This window comes from Oncorhynchus keta, chromosome 27, assembly GCF_023373465.1.
Source record: "Oncorhynchus keta strain PuntledgeMale-10-30-2019 chromosome 27, Oket_V2, whole genome shotgun sequence".
NCBI lineage: Eukaryota > Metazoa > Chordata > Actinopteri > Salmoniformes > Salmonidae > Oncorhynchus > Oncorhynchus keta.
This window is the reverse complement of record NC_068447.1, coordinates 8,475,197-8,503,118: the sequence shown is the minus strand read 5'-3', so window position 1 is coordinate 8,503,118 and position 27,922 is coordinate 8,475,197. Positions and strand designations below refer to the sequence as shown.

Below are 27,922 nucleotides of genomic sequence, written 5' to 3'. Positions count from 1 at the left end.
CTCTTTTCATTTTGGTCTCAAAATGAATAAACTGAAGAACCAGCTGAACTTTAGACAGTCGGTAGGTTTTTTCTCATTGAAAAAGTTCCCTTTTTCCGTGAAATTGGAATATCTCAATTGCATCCTCCTCCTCTTTCTCCTCTCATCACTCCAAATTCTCAAACTCATTGGTTGAAAAAACCAGAACCCTCCCCTCTGACCTTTCCACCATATGTTCAATGACATGTTTGAAAAGGCTCTGCTGAGATTCGAACTCAGGATCTCCTGTTTACTAGACAGGCGCTTTAACCAACTAAGCCACAGCCCCATAAATGTCATATATGTTGCAGGTAAGAACACCCACACCTATTTATTTCAAACATGTCTCATTAATTTAACCCATATCTCTGTCTTGCAAAATCACATCACAAAACAGATGTTATTTACTAATATTGGAACAATACATGGACCTTCAATTGTCTAGCAACAGGGTTTCTTAAGCTATGTTTGGGACCCAAAGTGGGCCTGAGCATGTGAGAGGTAGTGTTGCAGCGCGATATCAGTAAACTATTTAAAAGTCACAAGCTATTTCGTCATCACATAATTTTCATAATTGGTCATGGATGAATTGTACATTTTTCATTTGAGTCATAACTGAATAAACTCAAGATACTAAGTATGTTTGAACTAAATGAACTTTCTTAAATTCTGGTTTTTTCTAAATACTTACTAAGTATGGGAAAATCGCTAAGTTGGCAACACTGGTGAAACGTGGGTAGCGAGATATCAGTAATCATTGTAATCACATACTATTTCTTCATAATTTTGGTCATTCGAGGAAACTACATTTTCATTTGGATCTCGAGATGAATAAAAAAATGACATGGAAAAACTATGATTTGGGAAAAAGCAGATAAATGTCAGGTTAATGTAAGTAAACATTCAGAATCAACCTATTTCTTCATGAGATGGGGACTTTGTCATTTGGAAGAGTTATTGTAAAAATTTCTTAAACAGCATAGTAAGTCTTAACTCATTCAAAAAAACCCTTTAAAATTACATTGCAGTGCCGTGACCCGGATTCAGACCGGGGTTCCTGCGGCCACAAGGCAGAGTACTAACCACTATAGGATCACGGCTGGCTACCAAAGACTGCTTGTAAAGCCTACATCATGCTCTGACAGAGACCTGTACAAGCTGGCTAAACTCTTTTCATTTTGGTCTCGATAATGAATAAACTGAAGAACCAGCTGAACTTGAGACAGTCGGTACGTTGTTTTCTCATTGAAAAAGTTCCCTTTTTCCGTGACATTGGAATATCTCAATTGCATCCTCCTCACGTCATCTCTCAATTCAAATTCTCAAACTCATTGGTTGAGAAAACCAGAACACTCTCCTCTGACCTTTCCACCAATATGTTGATGACATGTTTGAAAAGGCTACTGCTGAGATTCGAACTCAGGATCTCCTGTTTACTAGACAGGCACTTTAACCAACTAAGCCACAGCGCCTGTAAATGTCATATATGTTGCAGGTAAGAACACCCTACACCTATTTAATCAAACATGTCTCATTCATTTAACCCATATCTCTGTCTTGCAAAATCACATCACAAAACAGATGTTATTTTACTAATATTGGAAACAATACAGACAACTTCAATTGTCTAGCAACAGGGTTGGTTAAGCTACGTTTTGGGACCCAAAGTGGGCCTGAGCATGTGAGAGGTGGGCCAAATCCTCACGAAGGAAAGTAGCTATTTTTAAAAGTCACAAGCTAAATTTCTTCATAATTTTCATCATTGGCCAAGTGGATGTACATTTTTCATTTAGGAGAAAAGCATCTCAGGAGAGACAAAAAGTGAGAATAAACCCAAGATAGAACTCTGACATGGATGTCTTTTTCTAAACTATGGTTTGGGACCCAAAGTGGGAACTGGTATGGGTAGCGAGATATCAGTAAACATTGTAATCACATACTATTTCTTCATAATTTTGGTCATTCGAGGAAAGTACATTTTTCATTTGGGTCTCGAGATGAATTAGAAAATGGATTAAAAACCTATGATTTGGGAAAAGCAGATTAACATGTCAGTTAATGATATGAGTAAACATTCAGAATCAACACTATTTCTTCATAATGTTGGGTTCGAGGACACTTTCTCATTTGGAAGAGCTTAAAAATTGTAAAAATGTCTGAAACAGCATAGTAAGTCTTAAACTCATTAAAAAAATAAAATTACATTGAAATGTAAATTCTTTGCCGTGACCCGGATTCAGACCGGGGTTGCTGCGACCACAAGGCAGAGTACTAACCACTATAGGATCACGGCTGGCTCAAAGCTGGCTTTGTAAAGCCTACATATGCTCTGACAGTGACCTGTACAAGCTGGCTAAACTCTTTTCATTTTGGTCTCGATAATGAATAAACTGAAGAAACAGCTGAACTTAGACAGTGGTAGGTTTTTTCTCATTGAAAAAGTCCCTTTTTCCGTGACATTGGAATATCTCAATTGCATCCTCCTCACATCTTTTCTCCTCTCTAATTCTCAAACCCATTGGTTGAAAAAACCAGAACCTCCCCTCTGACCTTTCCACCATATGTTCAATGACATGTTTGAAAAGGTCTGCTGAGATTCGAACTCAGGATCTCCTGTTTACTAGACAGGCACTTTAACCAACTAAGCCACAGCGCCCATAAATGTCATATATGTTGCAGATGTAAGAACACCCACACCTATTTGATTTCAAACAGTCTCATTAATTTAACCCATATCTCTGTCTAGCAAAATCACATCACAAAACAGATGTATTTACTAATATTGGAAACAATACAGACAACTTCAATTGTCTAGCAACAGGGTTTCTTAAGCTATGTTTTGGGACCCAAAGTGGGCCTGAGCATGTGAGAGGTGTGTTGCCAAATCCTCAGTAAGGAAAGTAGCTTTGGTGGTCAAAGTAGCTAGAATTTCGTCATCACATAATTTCATCATTGGCCAAGTGGATGTAATTTTTCGCTTAGGAGAGAGGAATAACTCGGGAGAGACAAAAAGTGAGAAAAAAACCCAAGTATGTTTAGAACTAAAATTGAACTTTCTTCTGTCGATTCTTGTCTTTTTTTAATACTACTGGTTTGGGACCTAAGTTGGCAACACTGGTGAGATGGGTAGCGAGATATCAGTAATCAATTGTAATCACATACTATTTCTTCTTAATTTTGGTCATTCGAGGACAGTACATTTTTCATTTGGGTCTCGAGATGAATTAGAACCTCTGAATGGATTCTAAAAACTATGATTTGGGAAAAGCAGTTATTAACATGTTAGGTGGGTAAGATATGAGTAAACATTCAGAATCATACACTATTTCTTCATAATGGGGACTTTGTCAAAGGAACTGCATTTTATTGAGCTTTTTAAAAATGTCTGAAACAGCATAGTAAGTCTTAACTCATTCAAAAAAAAACTTTAAAATTACATTGCAGTGCCGTGACCCGGATTCAGACCGGGGTTCCTGCGACCACAAGGCAGAGTACTAAACACTATAGGATCACGGCTGGCTTCAAAGCTGGCTTTGTAAAGCCTACATAGGCTGTGACAGTGATGTGCACAAGCTGGCTAAACTCTTTTCATTTGGTCTCGATAATGAATAAACTGAAGAAACAGTGGAGCTTTAGACAGTGGTAGGTTTTTTCTTTGAAAAGTGCCCTTTTTCCGTGACATTGGAATATCTCAATTGCATCCTCCTCACATCATCTCTAATTCTCTAAACCCATTGGTGAAAAAACCTGAGTGCCCTCCCCTCTGACCTTCTCCACCAATGTTGAACATGTTTGAAAAGGCTACTGCTGAGATTCGAACTCAGGATCTCCTGTTTACTAGACAGGCACTTTAACCAACTAAGCCACAGCGCCTAAATGTCATATATGTCGCAGATGTGAACACCCTACACCTATTTGAATCAAACCAGTCTCATTAATTTAACCCATATCTCTCTTGCAAAATCGCATCACAAAAGAGATGTATTTTACTAATATTGGAAACAATACAGACAACTTCAATTGTCTAGCAACAGGGTTTCTTAAGCTACGTTTGGGACCCAAAGTGGGCCTGAGCATGTGAGAGGTAGTGTTGCCAAATCCTCAGTAAGGAAAGTTTTGTGGTCCTAAAAGTAGCTAGAATTTCTTCATAATTTCGGTCATCCAAGTGGATGTAATTTTTGACGCATTTGAGTCTCAGGAGAGACAAAAAGTGAGAATAAACCAAGATAGAACTAAATTGAACTTTCATGGATTCTTAAACTATGGTTTGGGACGCTAAGTTGGCAACACTGGTGAATATAGCGAGATATCAGTAATCAATTCAGTAATCACATACTATTTCTTCTTAATTATGGTCATTCGAGGACAGTACATTTTCATTTGGGTCTCGAGATGAAAAATGGTAAAACCTCTGACATGGATTCTTAAAATGATTTGGGACCCAAAGATTAACATGTCATAGGTTAATGTATGAGTAAACATTCAGAATCAACACTATTTCTTCATAATGAGATCGGGGACTTTGTCATTTGGGAAGAGCTTAAAAATTGTAAAAATGTCTAAACAGCATAGTAAGTCTTAACTCATTCAAAAAAACCCTTTAAAATTACATTGCAGTGCCGTGACCCGGGATTCAGACCGGGGTTGCTGGACCACAAGGCAGAGTACTAAACACTATACAATCACGGCTGGCTACCAAAGAGCTGGCTTTGTAAAGCCTACTCATGGCTGAAAGTGATGTACAAGCTGGCTAAACTCTTTTCATTTTGGTCTCGATAATGAATAAACTGAAGAAACAGTGAACTTTACACAGTTGGTAGTTTTTTCTCATTGAAAAGTGCCCTTTTCCGTGACATTGGAATATCTCAATTGCATCCTCATCTCTCCGTCATCTCCAAATTCTCAAACCCATTGGTTGAAAAAACCAGAACCCTCCCCTCTGACCTTTCCACCAAATGTTCAATGAATGTTTGAAAAGGCTCTGCTGAGATTCGAACTCAGGATCTCCTGTTTACTAGACAGGCACTTTAACCAACTAAGCCACAGCGCCCATAAATGTCATATATGTTGCAGATAAGAACACCCACACCTATTTATTTCAAACCATGTCTCATTAATTTAACCCATATCTCTGTCTTGCAAAATCACATCACAAAACAGATGTATTTTACTAATATTGGAAACAATACAGACAACTTCAATTGTCTAGCAACAGGGTTTCTTAAGCTATGTTTCGGGACCCAAAGTGGGCCTGAGCATGTGAGAGGTGGGCAGCCAAATCCTCAGTAAAAATTTTGTGGTCTAAAAGTAGCTAGAATTTCTTCTCACATAATTTTCATAATTGGCCAAGTGGATGTACATTTTTCATTTGAAGTCTCAGGAGAGACAAAAAGTGAGAATAAACACCCAAGTATGTTTAGAACTAAATTGAACTTTCATGGATTCTTTTTTCTAAACTATGGTTTGGGACCCTAAAGCAACACTGGTGAATATAGCGAGATATCAGTAATCAATTGTAATCACATACTATTTCTTCATCATTTGGTCATTCGAGGAAACTACATTTTCATTTGGGTCTCGAGATGAATAAATGGTGACAAAAACTATGATTTGGGAAAAGCAGATTAACATGTCAGTTAATGTAAACATTCAGAATCAACACTATTTCTTCATAATGAGATCGGGGACACTTTGTCATTTGGAAGCTTAAAGTTATTGAGTTTCTTAAACAGCATAGTAAGTCTTAAACTCATTCAAAAAAAAAACTTTAAAATTACATTGCAGTGCCGTGACCCGGATTCAGACCGGGTTTGCTGCGACCACAAGGCAGAGTACTAACCACTATAGGATCACGGCTGGCTACCAAAGATGGCTTTGTAAAGCCTACTCATGCTCTGACAGTGATGTGCACAAGCTGGCTAAACTCTTTTCATTTGGTCTCATAATGAATCAACTGAAGAAACAGTGAAGCTTGAGACAGTTGGTACGTTTTTTCTCATTCTTTGAAAAGTGCCCTTTTCCGTGACATTGGAATATCTCAATTGCATCCTCCTCACATCATCTCTCAATTCAAATTCTCAAGACTCATTGGTTGAAAAAACCAGAACCCTCTCCACTCTGACCTTTCCACCAATATGTTCAATGACATGTTTGAAAAGGCTCTGCTGAGATTCGAACTCAGGATCTCCTGTTTACTAGACAGGCACTTTAACCAACTAAGCCACAGCGCCTGTAAATGTCATATATGTTGCAGGTAAGAACACCGCACACCTATTTGATTTCAAACCAGTCTCATTAATTTAACCCATATCTCTGTCTTGCAAAATCACATCACAAAACAGATGTTATTTACTAATATTGGAAACAATACAGACTCCTTCAATTGTCTAGCAACAGGGTTTCTTAAGCTACGTTTTGGGACCCAAAGTGGGCCTGAGCATGTGAGAGGTAGGGCAGCCAAATATCAGTAAAAAGTTTTGTGGTCAAAGTAGCTATTTCTTCATAATTTTCATAATTGGCCAAGTGGAGTACATTTTTCATTTGAGTCTCGGGAGAGACTGAGAATAAACTCAAGATGTTTAGAACTCTGAACTTTCATGGATTCTTGTCTATTTTTTAAATACCCTAAATATGGGAAAATCGCTAAGTTGGCAACACTGAGTAAACATTCAGTAATCAATTGTAATCACATACTATTTCTTCATAATTTTGGTCATTCGAGGACAGTACATTTTCATTTGGGTCTCGAGATGAATAAACTCAAAACCTCTGACATGGATTCTTAAACTATGATTTGGGAAAAGCAGATAACATGTCATAGGTTAATGTATGAGTAAACATTCAGAATCAACACTATTTCTTCATAATGAGATGTTCGGGACACTGCATTTGTCATTTGGAAGAGCTTATTGTAAAAGTTTCTGAAACAGCATAGTAAGTCTTAACTCGTTCAAAAAAAAACTTTTAAAATGTACATTGCTTTGCCGTGACCCGGATTCAGACCGGGGTTCCTGCGACCACAAGGCAGAGTACTAACCACTATAGGATCACGGCTGGCTTCAAAGATGGCTTTGTAAAGCCTACATAGGCTGACAGTGATGTGCACAAGCTGGCTAAACTCTTTTCATTTTGGTCTCGATAATGAATAAACTGAAGAAACAGCTGAGCTTTACACAGTTGGTAGGTTTTTCTCATTGAAAAAGTGCCCTTTTCCGTGACATTGGAATATCTCAATTGCATCCTCCTCACATCATCTCTAATTCTCTAAACCCATTGGTGAGAAAACCAGAGTGCCCTCCCCTCTGACCTTTCCACCAATGTTGAACAATGAAAAGGCTACTGCTGAGATTCGAACTCAGGATCTCCTGTTTACTAGACAGGCACTTTAACCAACTAAGCCACAGCACCCTAAATGTCATATATGTTGCAGATGTGAACACCCACACCTATTTGAATCAAACCAGTCTCATTAATTTAACCCACATCTCTGTCTAGCAAAATCGCATCACAAAACAGATGTATTTTACTAATATTGGAAACAATACAGACTCCTTCAATTGTCTAGCAACAGGGTTGGTTAAGCTACGTTTTGGGACGCAAAGTGGGCCTGAGCATGTGAGAGGTAGTGTTGCCAAATCCTCACGAAGGAAAGTAGCTATTGGTGGTCCTAAAAGTAGCTAGAAGCTAAATGACGTTCACATAATTTTCATAATTGGCCAAGTGGATGTAATTTGATTGACGCTTTGAGAATCTCGGGAGAGACAAAAGTGAGTAAATAAACCCTAAGTATGTTTAGAACTAAAATTGAACTTTCTTCTGGATTCTTGTCTTTTTTCTAATACTACTGGTTTGGGACCGCAAAGTTGGCAACACTGGTGAGAGGTGGGTAGTAGAACAGTAATCAATTGTAATCACATACTATTTCTTCTTAATTATGGTCATTCGAGGACAGTACATTTTTCATTTGGGTCTCGAGATGAATTCAAGAACCTCTGACATGGATTCTTAAACTATGATTTGGGAAAAAGCAGTTATTAACATGTCAGGTTAATGATATGAGTAAACATTCAGAATCATACACTATTTCTTCATAATGTTGAGATGGGGACACTGCATTTCTCATTTGGAAGAGTTATTTTTTCTGAAACAGCATAGTAAGTCTTAACTCGTTAAAAAAAAACTTTAAAATTACATTGCAGTGCCGTGACCCGGATTCAGACCGGGGTTGCTGCGACCACAACGCAGAGTACTAACCACTATACGATCACGGCTGGCTTCAAAGATTGGCTTTGTAAAGCCTACATCAGGCTCTGAAAGTGATGTGCACAAGCTGGCTAAACTCTTTTCATTTTGGTCTCGATAATGAATAAACTGAAGAAACAGTGGAGCTTTACACAGTCGGTAGGTTTTTCTCATTCGAAAAGTGCCCTTTTCCGTGACATTGGAATATCTCAATTGCATCCTCCTCACGTCATCTCTAATTCTCTAAACCCATTGGTGAGAAAACCAGTGCCCTCTCCCTCTGACCTTCTCCACCAATGTGATGACATGTTTGAAAAGGTACTGCTGAGATTCGAACTCAGGATCTCCTGTTTACTAGACAGGCACTTTAACCAACTAAGCCACAGCACCCATAAATGTCATATATGTTGCAGATGTAAGAACACCGCCACACCTATTTGAATCAAACCATGTCTCATTAATTTAACCCACATCTCTGTCTTGCAAAATCACATCACAAAACAGATGTTTTTACTAATATTGGAAACAATACAGACAACTTCAATTGTCTAGCAACAGGGTTTCTTAAGCTACGTTTGGGACGCAAAGTGGGCCTGAGCATGTGAGAGGTAGTGTTGCCAAATCCTCATCGAAGGAAAGTAGCTATTGGTGGTCCTAAAAGTAGCTAGAAGTCGCTAAATGACGTCATCACATAATTTTCATAATTGGCCAAGTGGATGTAATTTGATTGACGCTGTGAGGAATAACGTCGGGAGAGACAAAAAGTGAGTAAATAACACCCTAAGTATGTTTAGAACTAAAATTGAACTTTCTTCTGGATTCTTGTCTTTTTTCTGAATACTCACTGGTTTGGGACAAAGTCGCAAAGTTGGCAACACTGGTGAGAGGTGGGAGTAAAGATTCAGTAATCAATTGTAATCACATACTATTTCTTCTTAATTATGGTCATTCGAGGACAGTACATTTTTCATTTGGGTCTCGAGATGAATAAACTCAAGAACCTCTGACATGGAAAAACTATGATTTGGGACCCAAAGTTTAACATGTCATAGGTGGGTCAATTAATGAGTAAACATTCAGAATCATACACTATTTCTTCATAATGTTGAAGAGTTAGGACACTGCATTTCTCATTTGGCTCTCAGCTTAAAAATTGTAAAAATGTCTGAAACAGCATAGTAAGTCTTAACCGTTAAAAAAAAAAATCTAAAATTACATTTTGCCGTGACCGGATTCAGACCGGGGTTGCTGCGACCACAACGCAGAGTACTAAACACTATAGGATCACGGCTGGCTTCAAGAGCTGGCTTTGTAAAGCCTACATAGGCTCTGAAAGTGATGTGCACAAGCTGGCTAAACTCTTTTCATTTTGGTCTCATAATGAATAAACTGAAGAAACAGTGGAACTTTGAGACAGTGGTAGGTTTTTCTCATTGAAAAAGTTCCCTTTTCCGTGACATTGGAATATCTCAATTGCATCCTCCTCACATCTTTTCTCTCTCAATTCTCTCAAACTCATTGGTTGAAAAACCAGAACACTCTCCCCTCTGACCTTTCCACCAATATGTTCAATGACATGTTTGAAAAGGCTCTGCTGAGATTCGAACTCAGGATCTCCTGTTTACTAGACAGGCGCTTTAACCAACTAAGCCACAGCGCCTGTAAATGCCAAGTATGTTGCAGGTAAGAACACCGCTACACTATTTATTTCAAACAGTCTCATTAATTTAACCCATATCTCTGTCTTGCAAAATCACATCACAAAACAGATGTATTTTACTAATATTGGAAACAATACAGACAACTTCAATTGTCTAGCAACAGGGTTGGTTAAGCTATGTTTGGGACCCAAAGTGGGCCTGAGTATGTGAGAGGTGGGTGTTGCCAAATATCAGTAAGGAAAGTAGCTTTGGTGGTCAAAAGCTATTTCGTCTCACATAATTTCGGTCATCCAAGTGGATGTACATTTTTCATTTGAGTCTCGCGGGAGAACAAAAAGTGAGAAAAAACCCAAGATACTAAATCTGAACATGGATTCTTTTTTAAACTATGGTTAGGGACAAAGTCGCTAAGGGAATATGGTGAGATATGAGTAAACATTCAGAATCACATACTATTTCTTCATCATTTTGGTCATTCGAGGAAACTACATTTTTCATTTGGGTCTCGAGATGAAAAAATGGTAAAAACTATGATTTGGGAAAAAGCAGATGAATGTCAGTTAATGAGTAAACATTCAGAATCATAACTATTTCTTCATAATGAGATGGGGACTGTCAAATGGAAGAGTTTTGAGTTTTTAACTCTCACTTAAGTTTAAACTCATTCAAAATACAACCCGTTAAAAAAAAAAATCTAAAATTACATTTGCCGTGACCCGGATTCAGACCAGGGGTTCCTGCGGCCACAAGGCAGAGTACTAAACACTATAGGATCACGGCTGGCTTCAAAGATTGCTTGTAAAGCCTACTCATGCTCTGACAGAGACCTGTACAAGCTGGCTGAACTCTTCATTTTGGTCTCGAAAATGAATAAACTGAAGAAACAGCTGAACTTGAGACAGTTGGTAGGTTTTTCTCATTGAAAAGTTCCCTTTTTCCGTGACATTGGAATATCTCAATTGCATCCTCCTCACATCTTTTCTCCTCTCATCTCCAAATTCTCAAGACTCATTGGTTGAGAAAACCAGAACACTCTCCACTCTCTGACCTTTCCACCATATGTTCAATGACATGTTTGAAAAGGCTACTGCTGAGATTCGAACTCAGGATCTCCTGTTTACTAGACAGGCGCTTTAACCAACTAAGCCACAGCGCCTGTAAATGTCATAGTATGTTGCAGGTAAGAACACCGCTACACCTATTTGATTTCAAACATGTCTCATTAATTTAACCCATATCTCTGTCTTGCAAAATCACATCACAAAACAGATGTTATTTACTAATATTGGAAACAATATGGACAACTTCAATTGTCTAGCAACAGGGTTGGTTAAGCTATGTTTTGGGACCCAAAGTGGGCCTGAGCATGTGAGAGGTGTGTTGCCAAATCAGTAAACATTTTGTGGTCTAAAAGTAGCTATTTCTCATCATAATTTTCGGTCATTGGCCAAGTGGACAGTACATTTTTCGCTTTGAGAGGTCTCGGGAGAGACAAAAAGTGAAAAAACCCTAAGTATGTTTAGAACTAAAATTGAACTTTCTTCTGTCGATTCTTGTCTTTTTTCTAAATACTATGGTTAGGGACCCAAAGTGGGAACACTGGTGAGAGGTGGGTGAGTAGAACATAATCATTGTAATCACATACTATTTCTTCTTAATTTTGGTCATTCGAGGACAGTACATTTTTCATTTGGGTCTCAGATGAATAAACTCAAGAACCTCTAAACATGGATTCTTAAACTATGATTTGGGAAAAAGCGGTTATTAACATGTCAAGGTGGGTTAATGAGTAAACATTCAGAATCATACACTATTTCTTCATAAGATGGGGACACTGCATTTCTCATTTGGAAGAGCTTATTGTAAAAATTTCTGAAACAGCATAGTAAGTCTTAAACTCATTCAAAAAAACCCTAAAATTACATTGCAGTGCCGTGACCCGGATTCAGACCGGGGTTGCTGCGACCACAAGGCAGAGTACTAACCACTATAGGATCACGGCTGGCTTCAAAGAGCTGCTTTGTAAAGCCTACATAGGCTCTGACAGTGATGTGCACAAGCTGGCTAAACTCTTTTCATTTTGGTCTCGATAATGAATAAACTGAAGAAACAGTGAGCTTTACACAGTCGGTAGGTTTTTCTCATTGAAAAAGTGCCCTTTTTCCGTGACATTGGAATATCTCAATTGCATCCTCCTCACATCATCTCTAATCCAAATTCTCAAACCCATTGGTGAGAAAACCTGAGAACCCTCTCCCTCTGACCTTTCCACCAATGTGAACAATGAAAAGGCTACTGCTGAGATTCGAACTCAGGATCTCCTGTTTACTAGACAGGCACTTTAACCAACTAAGCCACAGCACCCATAAATGTCATATATGTTGCAGATGTGAACACCGCACACCTATTTGAATCAAACCAGTCTCATTAATTTAACCCATATCTCTGTCTTGCAAAATCACATCACAAAACAGATGTTTTTACTAATATTGGAAACAATACAGACAACTTCAATTGTCTAGCAACAGGGTTTCTTAAGCTACGTTTTGGGACGCAAAGTGGGCCTGAGCATGTGAGAGGTAGTGTTGCCAAATCCTCAGAAAGTAGCTATTTGGTGGTCCTAAAAGTAGCTATTTCTTCTAAATGACGTCATCACATAATTTTCATAATTGGCCAAGTGGATGTTTGTGATTGACGCTTGAGGAATAACTCGGGAGAGACAAAAGTGAGTAAAAAAACACCCTAAGTATGTTTAGAACTAAAATTGAACTTTCTTCTGTCGATTCTTGTCTTTTTTCTGAATACTCACTAAATATAGTGACAAAGTCGCTAAGTTGGCAACACTGGTGAGAGGTTCGAGATATCAGTAATCAATTGTAATCACATACTATTTCTTCTTAATTATGGTCATTCGAGGACAGTACATTTTTCATTTGGGTCTCGAGATGAATAAACTCAAGAACCTCTGACATGGATTCTTAAACTATGATTTGGGACCCAAAGCGGTTATTAACATGTCATAGGTGGGTCACGAGATATGAGTAAACATTCAGAATCATACACTATTTCTTCATAATGTTGTTCGTTCGAGGACACTGCATTTCTCATTTGGCTCTCGAGCTTAAAAATTGTAAAAACGTCTGAAACAGCATAGTAAGTCTTAAACTCGTTAAAAAAAAACTTCTAAAATTACATTGCAGTGCCGTGACCAGGATTCAGAACCGGGGTTGCTGCGACCACAACGCAGAGTACTAACCACTATACGATCACGGCTGGCTTCAAAGAGCTGGCTTTGTAAAGCCTACATAGGCTCTGAAAGTGATGTGCACAAGCTGGCTAAACTCTTTTCATTTTGGTCTCGATAATGAATAAACTGAAGAAACAGTGGAGCTTTACACAGTTGGTAGGTTTTTCTCATTGAAAAAGTGCCCTTTTCCGTGACATTGGAATATCTCAATTGCATCCTCCTCACGTCATCTCTAATTCTCTAAACCCATTGGTGAAAAACCTGAGTGCCCTCCCCTCTGACCTTCTCCACCAATGTGAACAATGAAAAGGTACTGCTGAGATTCGAACTCAGGATCTCCTGTTTACTAGACAGGCACTTTAACCAACTAAGCCACAGCACCCATAAATGTCATATATGTCGCAGATGTGAACACCCACACCTATTTGAATCAAACCAGTCTCATTAATTTAACCCATATCTCTGTGTAGCAAAATCGCATCACAAAAGAGATGTATTTTACTAATATTGGAAACAATACAGACAACTTCAATTGTCTAGCAACAGGGTTTCTTAAGCTACGTTTTGGGACCCAAAGTGGGCCTGAGCATGTGAGAGGTAGTGTTGCCAAATCCTCACGAAGGAAAGTAGCTATTGGTGGTCCTAAAAGTAGCTAGAAGCTATTAAATGACGTCATCACATAATTTTCATAATTGGCCAAGTGGATGTAATTGTGATTCGCTTAGGAGAGAGAATCTCGGGAGAGACAAAAAGTGAGTAAAAACACCCTAAGTATGTTTTAGAACTAAATTGAACTTTCTTCTGTCGATTCTGTCTTTTTTCTAAATACTTACTAAGTATAGCGACAAAGAATAAGTTGGCAACACTGGTGAGACGTGGGTAGCGAGATATCAGTAATCAATTGTAATCACATACTATTTCTTCTTAATTATGGTCATTCGAGGACAGTACATTTTCATTTGGGTCTCGAGATGAAAAACTAAGAACCTCTGACATGGATTCTTAAACATGATTTGGGACCCAGTTTATTAACATGTCATAGGTGGGTCCTAGATATGAGTAAACATTCAGAATCATACACTTTTCTTCATAATGTTGGAAGAGGACACTGCATTTCTCATTTGGCTCTCGAGCTTAAAAATTGTAAAAATGTCTGAAACAGCATAGTAAGTCTTAACTCGTTAAAAAAAAACTTTAAAATTACATTGCAGTGCCGTGACCCGGATTCGAACCGGGGTTGCTGCGGCCACAAGGCAGAGTACTAAACCACTATACGATCACGGCTGGCTTCAAAGAGCTGGCTTTGTAAAGCCTACATAGGCTGTGAAAGTGATGTGCACAAGCTGGCTAAACTCTTTTCATTTTGGTCTCGATAATGAATAAACTGAAGAAACAGTGGAGCTTTAGACAGTTGGTAGGTTTTTTCTCATTCTTTGAAAAAGTTCCCTTTTTCCGTGACATTGGAATATCTCAATTGCATCCTCCTCATCGTCATCTCTAATTCTCTAAACCCATTGGTGAAAAAACCTGAGTGCCCTCTCCCCTCTGACCTTTCCACCAATGTGAACAATAAAAAGGTACTGCTGAGATTCGAACTCAGGATCTCCTGTTTACTAGACAGGCACTTTAACCAACTAAGCCACAGCACCCATAAATGTCATATATGTTGCAGATGTGAACACCCACACCTATTTGAATCAAACCAGTCTCATTAATTTAACCCACATCTCTGTGTAGCAAAATCGCATCACAAAAGAGATGTATTTTACTAATATTGGAAACAATACAGACAACTTCAATTGTCTAGCAACAGGGTTTCTTAAGCTACGTTTTGGGACCCAAAGTGGGCCTGAGCATGTGAGAGGTAGTGTTGCCAAATCCTCATCGAAGGAAAGTAGCTATTTTGGTCTAAAAGTAGCTAGAAGTTAAATGACGTCATCACATAATTTTCATAATGGCCAAGTGGATGTACATTTGATTCTTTGAGGTCGGGAGAGACAAAAGTGAGAAAAAACCCAAGATGTTTAGAACTAAAATTGAACTTTCTTCTGTCGATTTTGTCTTTTTTCTAAATACTTAAAGTAGGGACAAAGTCGCTAAGAGCAACACTGGTGAAACGAGATATCAGTAATCAATTGTAATCACATACTATTTCTTCATAATTTTGGTCATTCGAGGACAGTACATTTTCATTTGGGTCTCGAGATGAATTAAAATCAAGAACCTCTGACATGGAAAACTAGAAAAAGCAGGTTATTAACATGTCATAGGTGGGTATATGAGTAAACATTAATCATACACTATTTCTTCATAATGTTGATGGGGACACTGCATTTCTCAAATGGAAGAGTTATTGTAAAAATGTCTGAAACAGCATAGTAAGTCTTAACTCATTCAAAAAAACCCTTTTAAAATTACATTGCTTTGCCGTGACCCGGATTCAGACCGGGGTTCCTGCGGACCACAAGGCAGAGTACTAACCACTATACGATCACGGCTGGCTTCAAAGCTGGCTTTGTAAAGCCTACTCATGCTCTGACAGAGACCTGCACAAGCTGGCTAAACTCTTTTCATTTTGGTCTCGAAATGAATAAACTGAAGAAACAGTGGAGCTTTAGACAGTTGGTAGTTGTTTTTCTCATTGAAAAAGTTCCTTTTTCCGTGACATTGGAATATCTCAATTGCATCCTCCTCACATCATCTCTAATCCAAATTCTCAAACCCATTGGTGAGAAAACCTGAGAACCTCTCCCTCTGACCTTTCCACCAATGTGTTCAAACATGTTTGAAAAGGTACTGCTGAGATTTGAACTCAGGATCTCCTGTTTACTAGACAGGCACTTTAACCAACTAAGCCACAGCACCCATAAATGTCATATATGTTGCAGATGTAAGAACACCCACACCTATTTGAATCAAACCAGTCTCATTAATTTAACCCATATCTCTGTCTTGCAAAATCGCATCACAAAAGAGATGTATTTTACTAATATTGGAAACAATACAGACAACTTCAATTGTCTAGCAACAGGGTTGGTTAAGCTACGTTTTGGGACGCAAAGTGGGCCTGAGCATGTGAGAGGTAGTGTTGCCAAATCCTCAGTAAGGAAAAGCTATTGGTGGTCCTAAAAGTAGCTATTTCTAAATGACGTCATCACATAATTTTCATAATTGGCCAAGTGGATGTAATTGTGATTGACGCTGTAGGAGAGAGGAATAACGTCGGGAGAGACAAAAAGTGAGTAAAAAACACCCTAAGTATGTTTAGAACTAAAATTGAACTTTCTTCATCGATTCTTGTCTTTTTCTGAATACTACTGGTTAGCGACAAAGGAGTTGGCAACACTGGTGAGAGGTATAGCGAGATATCAGTAATCAATTGTAATCACATACTATTTCTTCATTAATTATGGTCATTCGAGGACAGTACATTTTCATTTGGGTCTCGAGATGAATAAACTCAAGAACCTCTGACATGGATTCTTAAACTATGATTTGGGACCCAGCGGTTATTAACATGTCATAGGTGGGTAACCTACCATATGAGTAAACATTCAGAATCATACACTATTTCTTCATAATGTTGGTCGGAGGACACTGCATTTCTCATTTGGCTCTCGAGCTTAAAAATTGTAAAAACGTCTGAAACAGCATAGTAAGTCTTAACTCGTTAAAAAAAACTTCTAAAATTACATTGCAGTGCCGTGACCCGGATTCAGAACCGGGGTTGCTGCGACCACAAGGCAGAGTACTAACCACTATACGATCACGGCTGGCTTCAAGAGCTGGCTTTGTAAAGCCTACATAGGCTGTGAAAGTGATGTGCACAAGCTGGCTAAACTCTTTTCATTTTGGTCTCGATAATGAACAAACTGAAGAAACAGTGGAGCTTTACACAGTCGGTAGGTTTTTTCTCATTTGAAAAAGTGCCCTTTTTCCGTGAAATTGGAATATCTCAATTGCATCCTCCTCACGTCATCTCTAATTCTCTAAACCCATTGGTGAGAAAACCTGAGTGCCCTCCCTCTGACCTTCTCCACCAATGTGAACAATAAAAGGTACTGCTGAGATTTGAACTCAGGATCTCCTGTTTACTAGACAGGCACTTTAACCAACTAAGCCACAGCACCCATAAATGTCATATATGTTGCAGATGTGAACACCCACACCTATTTGAATCAAACCAGTCTCATTAATTTAACCCACATCTCTGTGTAGCAAAATCGCATCACAAAAGAGATGTTATTTACTAATATTGGAAACAATACAGACAACTTCAATTGTCTAGCAACAGGGTTTCTTAAGCTACGTTTGGGACGCAAAGTGGGCCTGAGCATGTGAGAGGTAGTGTTGCCAAATCCTCATAAGGAAAGTAGCTATTGGTGGTCCTAAAAGTAGCTAGAAGTCGCTAAATGACGTCATCACATAATTTTCATAATTGGCCAAGTGGATGTAATTGTGATTGACGCTGTTGAGGAATAACTCGGGAGAGACAAAAGTGAGTAAAAAACACCCTAAGTATGTTTAGAACTAAAATTGAACTTTCTTCTGTCGATTCTTGTCTTTTTTCTGAATACTCACTAAATATAGCGACAAAGTCGCTAAGTTGGCAACACTGGTGAGAGGTGGGTAGCGAGATATCAGTAATCAATTGTAATCACATACTATTTCTTCTTAATTATGGTCATTCGAGGACAGTACATTTTTCATTTGGGTCTCGAGATGAATAAACTCAAGAACCTCTGACATGGATTCTTAAACTATGATTTGGGACCCAAAGCGGTTATTAACATGTCATAGGTGGGTCACGAGATATGAGTAAACATTCAGAATCATACACTATTTCTTCATAATGTTGGTCTTTTCGAGGACACTGCATTTCTCATTTGGCTCTCGAGCTTAAAAATTGTAAAAACGTCTGAAACAGCATAGTAAGTCTTAACTCGTTCAAAAAAAAAACTTCTAAAATTACATTGCAGTGCCGTGACCCGGATTCGAACCGGGGTTGCTGCGACCACAACGCAGAGTACTAAACACTATACGATCACGGCTGGCTTCAAGAGCTGGCTTTGTAAAGCCTACATAGGCTGTGAAAGTGATGTGCACAAGCTGGCTAAACTCTTTTCATTTTGGTCTCGATAATGAATAAACTGAAGAAACAGTGGAGCTTTACACAGTCGGTAGGTTTTTCTCATTCGAAAAGTGCCCTTTTTCCGTGACATTGGAATATCTCAATTGCATCCTCCTCACGTCATCTCTAATTCTCTAAACCCATTGGTGAGAAAACCTGAGTGCCCTCCCCTCTGACCTTCTCCACCAATGTGAACAATGAAAAGGTACTGCTGAGATTTGAACTCAGGATCTCCTGTTTACTAGACAGGCACTTTAACCAACTAAGCCACAGCACCCATAAAAGTCATATATGTTGCAGATGTGAACACCCACACCTATTTGAATCAAACCAGTCTCATTAATTTAACCCATATCTCTGTGTAGCAAAATCACATCACAAAAGAGATGTATTTTACTAATATTGGAAACAATACAGACAACTTCAATTGTCTAGCAACAGGGTTTCTTAAGCTACGTTTCGGGACGCAAAGTGGGCCTGAGCATGTGAGAGGTAGTGTTGCCAAATCCTCAGTAAGGAAAGTAGCTATTGGTGGTCCTAAAAGTAGCTATTTCGCTAAATGACGTCATCACATAATTTTCATAATTGGCCAAGTGGATGTAATTGTGATTGACGCTGTAGGAGAGAGGAATAACTCGCGGGAGAGACAAAAGTGAGTAAAAACACCCTAAGTATGTTTAGAACTAAAATTGAACTTTCTTCTGTCGATTCTTGTCTTTTTTCTGAATACTCACTAAATATAGCGACAAAGTCGCTAAGTTGGCAACACTGGTGAGAGGTGGGTAGCGAGATAACAGTAATCAATTGTAATCACATACTATTTCTTCTTAATTATGGTCATTCGAGGACAGTACATTTTTCATTTGGGTCTCGAGATGAATAAATGGTAAGAACCTCTGACATGGATTCTTAAACTATGATTTGGGACCCAAAGTAAGTTATTAACATGTCATAGGTGAGACGAGATATGAGTAAACATTCAGAATCATACACTATTTCTTCATAATGTTGGTATTGAGGACACTGCATTTCTCATTTGGCTCTCGAGCTTAAAAGTTTAAAAATGTCTGAAACAGCATAGTAAGTCTTAACCGTTAAAAAAATCTAAAATTACATTGCAGTGCCGTGACCCGGATTCAGACCAGGGGTTGCTGCGACCACAACGCAGAGTACTAACCACTATACGATCACGGCTGGCTTCAAGAGCTGGCTTTGTAAAGCCTACATAGGCTCTGAAAGTGATGTGCACAAGCTGGCTAAACTCTTTTCATTTTGGTCTCAAAATGAATAAACTGAAGAAACAGTGGAGCTTTACACAGTCGGTAGGTTTTTCTCATTCGAAAAGTGCCCTTTTTCCGTGACATTGGAATATCTCAATTGCATCCTCATCTCACTCTCATCTCAAATTCTCAAACCCATTGGTGAAAAAACCTGAGAACCCTCCCCTCTGACCTTTCCACCAATGTGAACATGTTTGAAAAGGTACTGCTGAGATTCGAACTCAGGATCTCCTGTTTACTAGACAGGCACTTTAACCAACTAAGCCACAGCACCCATAAATGTCATATATGTTGCAGGAAGAACACCCACACCTATTTGAATCAAACCAGTCTCATTAATTTAACCCATATCTCTGTCTAGCAAAATCACATCACAAAAGAGATGTATTTTACTAATATTGGAAACAATACAGACAACTTCAATTGTCTAGCAACAGGGTTGGTTAAGCTACGTTTTGGGACCCAAAGTGGGCCTGAGCATGTGAGAGGTGTGTTGCCAAATCCTCACGAAGGAAAGTAGCTATTGGTGGTAAACAGTAGCTTGAAGTCACTAAAGCGTCATCACATAATTTTCATAATTGGCCAAGTGGATGTAATTGTGATTGACGCTGTAGGACAGTACATTTTTCGCGGGAGAGACTGAGTAAAAAACCCTAAGATGTTTAGAACTAAAATTGAACTTTCTTCTGACATGTCTTTTTTTTCTGAATACTACTGGTTAGGGACAAAGTCGGGAATTGGCAACACTGGTGAGAGGTGGGAGTAAACATTCAATTGTAATCACATACTATTTCTTCTTAATTTGGTCATTCGAGGAAAGTACATTTTTCATTTGGGTCTCGAGATGAAAAATGGTAAGAACCTCTGACAAAAAACAGATGGGACCCAGTTACATGTCAAGTAATTAATATGAGTAAACATTGAGATCATACACTTTCTTCAAATGTTGGAAGAGTTAGGACACTGCATTTCTCATTTAACTCACAGCTTAAAAATTTAAAAACTCATTCAAAATACAGTCCCTCGTTAAAAAAAAAAACTTCTAAAATTACATTGCAGTGCCGTGACCCGGATTCAGACCGGGGTTCCTGCGACCACAACGCAGAGTACTAACCACTATAGGATCACAGCGGCTACCAAAGAGCTGGCTTTGTAAAGCCTACATAGGCTCTGACAGTGATGTGTACAAGCTGGCTAAACTCTTTTCATTTTGGTCTCAAAATGAATAAACTGAAGAAACAGTGAACTTGAGACAGTTGGTAGGTTTTTCTCATTGAAAAAGTGCCCTTTTCCGTGACATTGGAATATCTCAATTGCATCCTCCTCACATCTCATCTCCTCTCATCAAATTCTCAAACCCATTGGTGAAAAACCTGAGTGCCCTCCCCTCTGACCTTTCCACCAATATGTTCAATGAATGTTTGAAAAGGTACTGCTGAGATTCGAACTCAGGATCTCCTGTTTACTAGACAGGCGCTTTAACCAACTAAGCCACAGCGCCCATAAATGTCATATATGTTGCAGGTAAGAACACCCACACCTATTTGATTTCAAACAGTCTCATTAATTTAACCCATATCTCTGTCTAGCAAAATCACATCACAAAACAGATGTTATTTTACTAATATTGGAAACAATACAGACAACTTCAATTGTCTAGCAACAGGGTTGGTTAAGCTATACGTTTGGGACCCAAAGTGGGCCTGAGCATGTGAGAGGTGGGTTGCCAAATATCAGTAAAAAGTAGCTATTGTGGTCTAACAAGCTATTTCGTCATCACATAATTTTGGGTCATCCAAGTGGATGTAATTTTTCATTTGAGGTCTCGGGAGAACAAAAAGTGAAAAAACACCCTAAGTATGTTTAGAACTAAAATTGAACTTTCTTCTGACGATTCTTGTCTTTTTCTAATACTATGGTTTGGGGCAACACTGGTGAGATATAGCGAGATATGAGTAAACATTGTAATCACATACTATTTCTTCATAATTTTGGTCATTCGAGGAAACTACATTTTTCATTTGGGTCTCGAGAGAATTCAAGAAAATGGTAAAAACTATGATTTGGGAAAAAGCAGATTAACATGTCATAGGTTAATGATATGAGTAAACATTCAGAATCATAACTATTTCTTCATAATGAGATGGGGACTTTCTCAAATGGAAGAGTTAAAAATTGTAAAAGTTTCTGAAACAGCATAGTAAGTTTAAACTCATTCAAAAAAAAAACTTTGAAATTACATTGCTTTGCCGTGACCCGGATTCAGACCGGGGTTCCTGCGACCACAAGGCAGAGTACTAAACACTATAGGATCACGGCTGGCTACCAGCTGCTTGTAAAGCCTACTCATGCTCTGACAGAGTGATGTACAAGCTGGCTAAACTCTTTTCATTTTGGTCTCGAAATGAATAAACTGAAGAAACAGTGGAACTTAGACAGTTGGTAGGTTTCTCATTGAAAAAGTGCCCTTTTCCGTGAAATTGGAATATCTCAATTGCATCCTCCTCACGTCATCTTTTCTCCTCTCTCACTCCAAATTCTCAAGACTCATTGGTGAAAAACCTGAGAACCTCTCCCCTCTGACCTTTCCACCAATATGTTCAATGACATGTTTGAAAAGGCTACTGCTGAGATTCGAACTCAGGATCTCCTGTTTACTAGACAGGCACTTTAACCAACTAAGCCACAGCGCCATAAATGTCATATATGTTGCAGGTAAGAACACCCACACCTATTTGAATCAAACATGTCTCATTCATTTAACCCATATCTCTGTCTTGCAAAATTGCATCACAAAACAGATGTCTTTTACTAATATTGGAAACAATACAGACAACTTCAATTGTCTAGCAACAGGGTTTCTTAAGCTACGTTTTGGGACCCAAAGTGGGCCTGAGCATGTGAGAGGTAGTGTTGCCAAAGCCGATATCAGAAAAGCTATTGGTGGTCCTAAAAGTAGCTAGAAGCTAAATCTTCATCACATAATTTTCATCCAAGTGGATGTAATTTTTGACGCTTTGAGAATAACGTCGGGAGAGACAAAAGTGAGTAAAAAACACCCTAAGTATGTTTAGAACTAAATTGAACTTTCTTCTGGATTCTTAAACTTTTTCTGAATACTCACTAAATATAGTGACAAAGTCGCTAAGTTGGCAAACATTCAGATATCAGTAATCAATTGTAATCATACTATTTTTCTTAATTATGGTCATTCGAGGACAGTACATTTTTCATTTGGGTCTCGAGATGAATAAAATGGTAAAACCTCTGACATGGATTCTTAAACTATGATTTGGGACCCAGATTAACATGTCAGGTTAATGTATGAGTAAACATTCAGAATCATACACTATTTCTTCATAATGGGACTTTGTCAAATGGACACTGCATTTTCATTTTCGAGCTTAAAAATTGTAAAAATGTCTGAAACAGCATAGTAAGTCTTAACTCATTCAAAAAAACCCTTTAAAATTACATTGCAGTGCCGTGACCCGGATTCAGACAGGGGTTGCTGCGACCACAAGGCAGAGTACTAACCACTATAGGATCACGGCTGGCTACCAAAGATGGCTTTGTAAAGCCTACATAGGCTGTGAAAGTGATGTGCACAAGCTGGCTAAACTCTTTTCATTTTGGTCTCGATAATGAATAAACTGAAGAAACAGTGGACTTTACACAGTCGGTAGGTTTTTCTCCTTCGAAAAGTGCCCTTTTTCCGTGACATTGGAATATCTCAATTGCATCCTCCTCACATCATCTCTAATTCTCTAAACCCATTGGTTGAAAAACCTGAGAACACCTCCACTCTGACCTTTCCACCAATGTTGAACAATGAAAAGCTACTGCTGAGATTCGAACTCAGGATCTCCTGTTTACTAGACAGGCACTTTAACCAACTAAGCCACAGCACCCATAAATGTCATATATGTTGCAGATGTAAGAACACCCACACCTATTTGAATCAAACCAGTCTCATTAATTTAACCCATATCTCTGTGTAGCAAAATCGCATCACAAAAGAGATGTATTTTACTAATATTGGAAACAATACAGACAACTTCAATTGTCTAGCAACAGGGTTTCTTAAGCTATGTTTGGGACGCAAAGTGGGCCTGAGCATGTGAGAGTAGTGTTGCCAAATCCTCACGAAGGAAAGTAGCTATTGGTGGTCCTAAAAGTAGCTAGAAGTCACTAAATGCGTCATCACATAATTTTCATAATTGGCCAAGTGGATGTAATTGTGATTGACGCTTAGGAGAGAGAATAACGTCGGGAGAGACAAAAGTGAAAAAACACCCTAAGTATGTTTAGAACTAAAATTGAACTTTCTTCTGTCGATTCTTGTCTTTTTTCTAAATACTTACTGGTTTAGGACAAAGTCGCAAAGTTGGCAACACTGGTGAGACGTGGGTAGCGAGATATCAGTAATCAATTGTAATCACATACTATTTCTTCTTAATTATGGTCATTCGAGGACAGTACATTTTTCATTTGGGTCTCGAGATGAATAAACTCAAGAACCTCTGACATGGATTCTTAAACTATGATTTGGGACCCAAAGCAGTTATTAACATGTCATAGGTGTAAGTGAGTAAACATTCATGAATGGGGACTTCTTCATAATGGAAGAGGACACTGCATTTTCATTTGGCTCTCGAGCTTAAAAATTGTAAAAATTCTGAAAAGCATAGTAAGTCTTTTAAAAAAAACTTCTAAAATTACATTGCAGTGCCGTGACCCGAATTCTAACCGGGGTTCCTGCGACCACAACGCAGAGTACTAACCACTATACGATCACGGCTGGCTTCAAAGCTGGCTTTGTAAAGCCTACATGCTCTGAAAGTGATGTGCACAAGCTGGCTAAACTCTTTTTCATTTGGTCTCGATAATGAATAAACTGAAGAAACAGTGGAGCTTTACACAGTGGTAGGTTTTTTCTCATTCGAAAAAGTGCCCTTTTTCCGTGACATTGGAATATCTCAATTGCATCCTCCTCACATCATCTCTCACTCCAAATTCTCTAAACCCATTGGTGAAAAACCAGAACCCTCCCTCTGACCTTCTCCACCAATGTTGAACAATAAAAAGGTACTGCTGAGATTCGAACTCAGGATCTCCTGTTTACTAGACAGGCACTTTAACCAACTAAGCCACAGCACCCATAAATGTCATATATGTCGCAGATGTGAACACCCACACCTATTTGAATCAAACCAGTCTCATTAATTTAACCCACATCTCTGTGTAGCAAAATCGCATCACAAAAGAGATGTATTTTACTAATATTGGAAACAATACAGACAACTTCAATTGTCTAGCAACAGGGTTTCTTAAGCTACGTTTCGGGACGCAAAGTGGGCCTGAGCATGTGAGAGGTAGTGTTGCCAAATCCTCACGAAGGAAAGTAGCTATTGGTGGTCCTAAAAGTAGCTAGAAGTCGCTAAATGACGTCATCACATAATTTTCATAATTGGCCAAGTGGATGTAATTGTGATTGACGCTGTAGGAGAGAAGCATAACGTCGCGGGAGAGACAAAAAGTGAGTAAAAAACACCCTAAGTATGTTTAGAACTAAATTGAACTTTCTTCTGTCGATTCTTGTCTTTTTTCTAAATACTTACTAAGTATAGCGACAAAGTCGCTAAGTTGGCAACACTGGTGAGACGTGGGTAGCGAGATATCAGTAATCAATTGTAATCACATACTATTTCTTCTTAATTATGGTCATTCGAGGACAGTACATTTTTCATTTGGGTCTCGAGATGAATAAACTCAAGAACCTCTGACATGGATTCTTAAACTATGATTTGGGACCCAAAGCGGTTATTAACATGTCATAGGTGGGTCACGAGATATGAGTAAACATTCAGAATCATACACTATTTCTTCATAATGTTGGTCGTTCGAGGACACTGCATTTCTCATTTGGCTCTCGAGCTTAAAAATTGTAAAAATGTCTGAAACAGCATAGTAAGTCTTAACTCGTTAAAAAAAAACTTATAAAATTACATTGCAGTGCCGTGACCCGAATTCGAACCAGGGTTGCTGCGACCACAACGCAGAGTACTAACCACTATACAATCACGGCTGGCTTCAAGAGCTGGCTTTGTAAAGCCTACATAGGCTGTGAAAGTGATGTGCACAAGCTGGCTAAACTCTTTTCATTTTGGTCTCGATAATGAATAAACTGAAGAAACAGTGGAGCTTTACACAGTCGGTAGGTTTTTTCTCATTCGAAAAGTGCCCTTTTTCCGTGACATTGGAATATCTCAATTGCATCCTCCTCACGTCATCTCTAATTCTCTAAACCCATTGGTGAAAAAACCTGAGTGCCCTCCCCTCTGACCTTCTCCACCAATGTGAACAATAAAAAGGTACTGCTGAGATTCGAACTCAGGATCTCCTGTTTACTAGACAGGCACTTTAACCAACTAAGCCACAGCACCCAGAAATGTCATATATGTCGCAGATGTGAACACCCACACCTATTTGAATCAAACCAGTCTCATTAATTTAACCCACATCTCTGTGTAGCAAAATCGCATCACAAAAGAGATGTATTTTACTAATATTGGAAACAATACAGACAACTTCAATTGTCTAGCAACAGGGTTTCTTAAGCTACGTTTCGGGACGCAAAGTGGGCCTGAGCATGTGAGAGGTAGTGTTGCCAAATCCTCACGAAGGAAAGTAGCTATTGGTGGTCCTAAAAGTAGCTAGAAGTCGCTAAATGACGTCATCACATAATTTTCATAATTGGCCAAGTGGATGTAATTGTGATTGACGCTGTAGGAGAGAAGCATAACGTCGCGGGAGAGACAAAAAGTGAGTAAAAAACACCCTAAGTATGTTTAGAACTAAATTGAACTTTCTTCTGTCGATTCTTGTCTTTTTTCTAAATACTTACTAAGTATAGCGACAAAGTCGCTAAGTTGGCAACACTGGTGAGACGTGGGTAGCGAGATATCAGTAATCAATTGTAATCACATACTATTTCTTCTTAATTATGGTCATTCGAGGACAGTACATTTTTCATTTGGGTCTCGAGATGAATAAACTCAAGAACCTCTGACATGGATTCTTAAACTATGATTTGGGACCCAAAGCGGTTATTAACATGTCATAGGTGGGTCACGAGATATGAGTCAACATTCAGAATGACTATTTCTTCATAATGTTTGTCGTTTCGAGGACACTGCATTTCTCATTTGGCTCTGGAGCTTAAAAATGGTAAAAACCTCTGAAACAGCAGATGAATCAGTTCGTGTAAGTCAATAACCTGCGATATGCTGGGGAACTTTGTCAAAATGCAGAGTTGCTAAGCAAGTCTTAACCCGTTCATAAATCAAGCCTTCTGAAATTTCATTGCAGTGCCGTGACCCGGATTCAAACCGGGGTTGCTGCGACCACAACGCAGAGTACTAACCACTATACGATCACGGCTGGCTTCAAGAGGTGTCTTTGTAAAGCCAACATAGGCTGTGAAAGTGATGTGCACAAGCTGGCTAAACACTTTTCATCTTGTTCTCGATAATGAATGAAGTGAAGAAACAGTCGAGCTTTACACATTCAAAAAGTGCCCTTTTTCCGTGACATTGGAATATCTCAATTGCATCCTCCTCACATCATCTCTAATTCTCTAAACCGATTGGTGAGAAAACCTGAGTGCCCTCCCCTCTGACCTTCTCCACCAATCTGTACAATAAAATGCTTGAAATGGTACTGCTGAGATTTGAACTCAGGATCTCCTGTTTACAAGACAGGCACTTTAACCAAATAAGCCACAGCACCCATGAAATAGATATATTTTGCAGATGTGAACACATTCGAGGACAGTACATTTTTCATTTGGGTCTCGAGATGAACAAACTCAAGAACCTCTGACATGGATTCTTAAACTATGATAATGAATAAAGTGAAGAAACAGTCGAGCTTTATATGCTGACTTTGGTCGTCATGAGAACGGTGTTTCCTCTGACAAATTGGTGTGGCTGGCTTCCGGGTTAAACACGCATGTTAAGGATTGTGGTCTGGTAGATCATGTTTCGGCGGACGCATGACTCAACCTTTGCCTCACCTCAACCCGTTGGGGAGTTGCAGCAATGAGACAAGATTGTGATTGGATATTATGAAATTGGGGAGAGAAACAGGGTTAAAAAGTAAAAGCTTTTCACCACGAGAGATCTGTGACAGTCTGTAGTTCTGTGCTCGTGATGAACAGAGGAGCTAAGTGGCTTCAGCTACATTACCATTCAAAGGTTTGATCACATCTACTCATTCCATGGTTTTTCTTTATTTGTACTATTTTCTACATTGTAGAATAATAGTGAAGACATCAAAACTA

At 38.8% G+C, this 27,922-nt stretch overlaps 11 non-coding genes across 11 annotated transcripts; all 11 read right to left on the bottom strand.

The window, feature by feature from the left end:
- Window positions 1-8,575: 8,575 nt before the first annotated feature.
- On the bottom strand, window positions 8,576-8,649 carry trnat-agu (transfer RNA threonine (anticodon AGU)). Its single transcript has one exon. It is a non-coding gene; the product is annotated as a tRNA-Thr (tRNA).
- A 4,826-nt stretch (window positions 8,650-13,475) lies between these two features.
- On the bottom strand, window positions 13,476-13,549 carry trnat-agu (transfer RNA threonine (anticodon AGU)). The gene has a single exon. It is a non-coding gene; the product is annotated as a tRNA-Thr (tRNA).
- Window positions 13,550-14,742: 1,193 nt separating this feature from the next.
- trnat-agu (transfer RNA threonine (anticodon AGU)) lies at window positions 14,743-14,816 on the bottom strand. Its single transcript has one exon. It is a non-coding gene; the product is annotated as a tRNA-Thr (tRNA).
- Window positions 14,817-15,958: 1,142 nt separating this feature from the next.
- Window positions 15,959-16,032, bottom strand: trnat-agu (transfer RNA threonine (anticodon AGU)). Its single transcript has one exon. It is a non-coding gene; the product is annotated as a tRNA-Thr (tRNA).
- Window positions 16,033-17,223: 1,191 nt separating this feature from the next.
- Window positions 17,224-17,297, bottom strand: trnat-agu (transfer RNA threonine (anticodon AGU)). Its single transcript has one exon. It is a non-coding gene; the product is annotated as a tRNA-Thr (tRNA).
- A 1,204-nt stretch (window positions 17,298-18,501) lies between these two features.
- trnat-agu (transfer RNA threonine (anticodon AGU)) lies at window positions 18,502-18,575 on the bottom strand. Its single transcript has one exon. It is a non-coding gene; the product is annotated as a tRNA-Thr (tRNA).
- A 1,203-nt stretch (window positions 18,576-19,778) lies between these two features.
- On the bottom strand, window positions 19,779-19,852 carry trnat-agu (transfer RNA threonine (anticodon AGU)). The gene has a single exon. It is a non-coding gene; the product is annotated as a tRNA-Thr (tRNA).
- A 4,812-nt stretch (window positions 19,853-24,664) lies between these two features.
- On the bottom strand, window positions 24,665-24,738 carry trnat-agu (transfer RNA threonine (anticodon AGU)). Its single transcript has one exon. It is a non-coding gene; the product is annotated as a tRNA-Thr (tRNA).
- A 1,212-nt stretch (window positions 24,739-25,950) lies between these two features.
- On the bottom strand, window positions 25,951-26,024 carry trnat-agu (transfer RNA threonine (anticodon AGU)). The gene has a single exon. It is a non-coding gene; the product is annotated as a tRNA-Thr (tRNA).
- Window positions 26,025-26,949: 925 nt separating this feature from the next.
- Window positions 26,950-27,021, bottom strand: trnah-gug (transfer RNA histidin (anticodon GUG)). The gene has a single exon. It is a non-coding gene; the product is annotated as a tRNA-His (tRNA).
- A 274-nt stretch (window positions 27,022-27,295) lies between these two features.
- Window positions 27,296-27,369, bottom strand: trnat-ugu (transfer RNA threonine (anticodon UGU)). Its single transcript has one exon. It is a non-coding gene; the product is annotated as a tRNA-Thr (tRNA).
- Window positions 27,370-27,922: the final 553 nt, after the last annotated feature.